Source organism: Mus caroli, chromosome 1, assembly GCF_900094665.2.
Source record: "Mus caroli chromosome 1, CAROLI_EIJ_v1.1, whole genome shotgun sequence".
NCBI lineage: Eukaryota > Metazoa > Chordata > Mammalia > Rodentia > Muridae > Mus > Mus caroli.
In genome coordinates, this window is record NC_034570.1 from 9,827,345 (window position 1) to 9,831,234 (window position 3,890).

Sequence of the window (3,890 nt, forward strand, 5' to 3'; positions counted from 1 at the left end):
TATTCTCTGGTGAGAAGTCTGGTGTAATTCTGATAGGTCTTCCTTTATATGTTACTTGATCTTTTCCCTTACTGCTTTTAATATTATATCTTTATTTGGTGCATTTGTTGTTCTGATTATTATGTGTTGCGAGGAATTTCTGTTCTGGTTCAGTCTATTTGGAGTTCTGTAGGCTTCTTGTATGTTCATGGGCATCTCTTTCTTTAGGTTTGTGAAGTTTTCTTCTATAATTTCGTTGAAGATATTTACTGGCCCTTTAAGTTGAAAGTCTTTCTCATCCATACCTATTATCCTTAGGTTTGGTCTTGTCATTTTGTCCTGGATTTTCTGGATGTTTTGAGTTAAGATCTTTTTGCATTTTGTATTTTCTTTGATTGTTGTGTCCATGTTTTCTATGGAATCTTCCTCACCTGAGATTCTCTCTTCCATCTCTTGTATTCTGTTGTTGATGCTCACATCTATGCTTCCTGATTTCTTTCCTAGGATTTCTATCTCCTGAGTTGTCTCTCTTTGTGATTTCTTTATTGTTTCTACTCCCATTTTTAGATCCTGGGTATTTTTGTTCAATTCTTTCACCAGTTTGGTAGTGTTTTCCTGTAACTCTTTAAGGGATTTTTGTGTTTCCTCTTTAAGGGCTTCTAGCTGTTTACTTTTGTTTTCTTGTATTTCTTTAAGGGAGTTATTTATTTCCGTCTTAAAGTCCTCCATCATCATCATTAGAAGTGACTTTAGATCCATATCTTGCTTTTCTGGTTTGATGGTATATCCAGGAATTGCTATGGTGGGAGAGTTTAGTTCTGATGATGCCAAGTAACCTTGTTTTCTGTTGCTTCTGTTCTTATGCTTACCTCCTGCCATCTGATTATCTCAAGTTTGTGCTGCCCTCAATATATTTGATTGGAGTCTGTCCTTCCTATAATCCCCATTGATTCAGGCCTCCTCAGAGTCCAGTTTTCTCTATGATCCTTTGATTCTGGATTCCTGTGAACCTGAGATTCTGTGTGTATCAGAGTTCTTGCCAGTCAAGCTTTCTTTGAGACCCTGAGATCCTGGTGTGACCAAGCTCCTGTTATTCTAGGATGATCCTGGAATCCTCAGACCCTGGGCGTGTTACAGAACCTAGAAGTGATATCTCCTCTGGGGACTGTGCAGTTGTCTGGTGTGTTCAAACCCAAGGTATACCAGCACTGATCAGAAGGAACCCAAGTGGCTGGTCAGGCAGGGCTCCTGTGTCCTTGCTCCTGCTATTACAGGCCCATCGTGATTGGTTTGGAACAGATGTTGTGCTTCACTCACCAGTGATCCTTAGATCGTGTGGAGAGTCCTCTGGGGACAATGGGACTGTCTACTGAGTTCATGCCCCAGGTGACTCAGAGCTGGCACCGACCAGAAGGGACGTGAGCCCCTGCTCAGGTGGGTTTCCTGTGTCCATGCTGCTGGCACTGGCTTGTCACAATTTGTTTGGAATAGATGCTGTGTTCCACTCACCAGTGATTCTAAGATCTCCTGGCAAGTCCTCTGGGGACTGTGGGACCATCTGCCTAGTTCTTGCCCAAGGTGACCCAGAGCTGAGATGGCCATTTCCACTGGACAACTTATTAGCATGTCCTTTCCTGAGGAGAAGACTCCTCCCACTCTTAGCCTTCCTCATTTGCCTGTGGTTCTTTGTGGAGGGTTGAGGCCTCACAGGCTTTTCCCTGTCTACTTTGGCATGCCCCTGATGTTGTCCTTTTTCACCTCCTGTTTGAAAGGTCTAAGTCTTTATGAGTGTTCCTTATAATTTTACTAGGGAACACAGTCTCACAGTCCCTAATCTTCTTACTCTTTAATCTTTCGGCCTGACCATCTACACTGAGTCCTAGGTGAGGGAGCATTTTATCAATTTCTCCATTGGGGCTGTCCTTCACAGCTTTGCATCAAATTGGTAAAGCTAGTCCTCATTGAGGCGTCATGCAGGTCTGTTCCAGATCACAGATGTCTGGGCCTGTTTCTGAAGTATATGGTGTCCATAATAGGGACTTCCCTTCCATCACTAGAGGGTGACAATAAGCTGTATGTTTTGGGATTCTCTTGGACAGTCCTGATCAACAACTCAAAAAAGGTTCCTTATTTTAAAAGTATTCAGGATAAAATGCATTTCATAGTTTTTTCTTTTCTCTTCTTTTCTTTTCTTTCTTTTCTTTTCTTTTTTCTTTTTTTTGAGACAGGGTTTCTCTGTGTAGCCCTGGCTGTCCTGGAACTCACTCTGTAGACCAGACTGGCCCCAAACTCAGAAATCTGCCTGCCTCTGCCTCCCAAGTGCTGGGATTAAAGGCATGTGCCACCACTGCCTGGCTCATAGTTTTTTTTTTTTTTTAAAGATTCATTTTTATATTATTCATGTATATCAAAGTGTTTTTATGTAAGTGTTTGCCATGTGTGTTCAGGTGTCCCAAAATGCAATGGTGTTCTTATGGAGAGTAGAGGACAACATTCCAGGCATCAAACTCTGACCATCAGTTTTCGTGGTAAGTGACTTTACTCACTGAGCTGTCTCATTTGCCTAATGTCAAACTTCTTAAACTTTAAAAATAAAACACTAACTCCTTTTCCAAATGTTGAGTTAAACTTCTTTTGCTAAGATAGCTATGACTTTCAGATGGGGTGTAGAGTGACCAGGAAAAAACATAGTTTCTCAAATTAGGAACTCTAGATGGGCCAACCCAGCCTCCTATCCTTGCCTGTTCCCAGACAAGTCATGTAATGGTTATGAGACCTTGTATGAGACCTCAAAGCCTAGGCTTGGCAATCCTTAATAGGCTAGCTAGGTCTAGAAAACTGTCTCCTGTACTCAAACAGACAAGCAACATGAAAAGCAGAGGAAGGGGTTATCTAAAGTGGGCATACTGGAAAGAGGAACAAATAAGTAGGTCCAGTGAGCCACCCTTGTGTCCTTAGGGACTTGACATGAGATTTAATATTAGAAAGAAAGTAACACATGGACCTGACTAAGCAGCCCTAGACAAGGTATGGTGACACTCACCAAAGCCCCCAACATCTGAGCTCTGGTCTAGTCTAAAATATGGTCTGTTTGTTGTCAGAACACTTGAAATCTCTTCTGAGAGGTGAGTGTCTCCTTGGGCTGCACCGAGGCTGTAGCTTTTCCTTCCTCCAGCATGAACTCTTGGTGAAGTATTCATTCTGTGGAGTCTGTAGCTTCAGGAGTTTGGTAGCCAGAAGAATGAACACAAGTGTCTCTTTTTGGCGTATGTCTTCTACCAGGCAGTTGAAGATGAATATGGTCTCTGCTTAATTTCACTCATTAGGTCTTTTAGGATAAACAATCAAATGAAGTCATGGCATGGGGAGAAAAGTGGTTTCTTGATGATGTCAGAGGAATCTTCACTCAGGTGACAAGTAGTTTGGGAGCTAGATGTCTAGAAATATAGTGGTCACCAAAGCCACACAGGGCTGGTAGCTTCTGGGTTCTTTGTTACAACTGAACTAAAGAATGAATTTAGACATGTATGAAAAGAAGTTCAAATCTCTGAAGAAAGAAATTGTAGAAGATACCAGAAGATGGGAAGATCTCCCATGCTCATGGATCCAAAGAAGTGGCACTGTGAAAATGGCCATCTTACCAAAAGCAGTATACAGAATCAATGTAATTCCCATCAAAATTCCAACACGATTATTTACAGATTGAAAGAATAATGTATGAGATAACAATCCTGTATCATAGAAAAACTTCCAGAAGTTTCACTATTTCTGATTTCAAACTGTACTACAGAGCAATAGTAATAAAAACTGCTTGGTATTGGCGTAAAAACAGAGAGGCTGATGAATCAAACCAAATCAAAGATCCACATACTTAATGGACAGCTGACTTTTGATAAAGAACCCAGAAATAT

At 41.3% G+C, this 3,890-nt stretch overlaps 1 long non-coding RNA gene across 1 annotated transcript in view; it reads left to right on the forward strand.

The window, feature by feature from the left end:
- The window catches only part of LOC115030586, a 6,531-nt gene extending 4,027 nt beyond the window's left edge, over window positions 1-2,504 (forward strand). The window contains exon 3 of the long non-coding RNA XR_003836166.1: window positions 2,427-2,504. This is a non-coding gene — a long non-coding RNA (uncharacterized LOC115030586). The remainder of the gene's footprint in view (window positions 1-2,426) is intronic.
- Window positions 2,505-3,890: the final 1,386 nt, after the last annotated feature.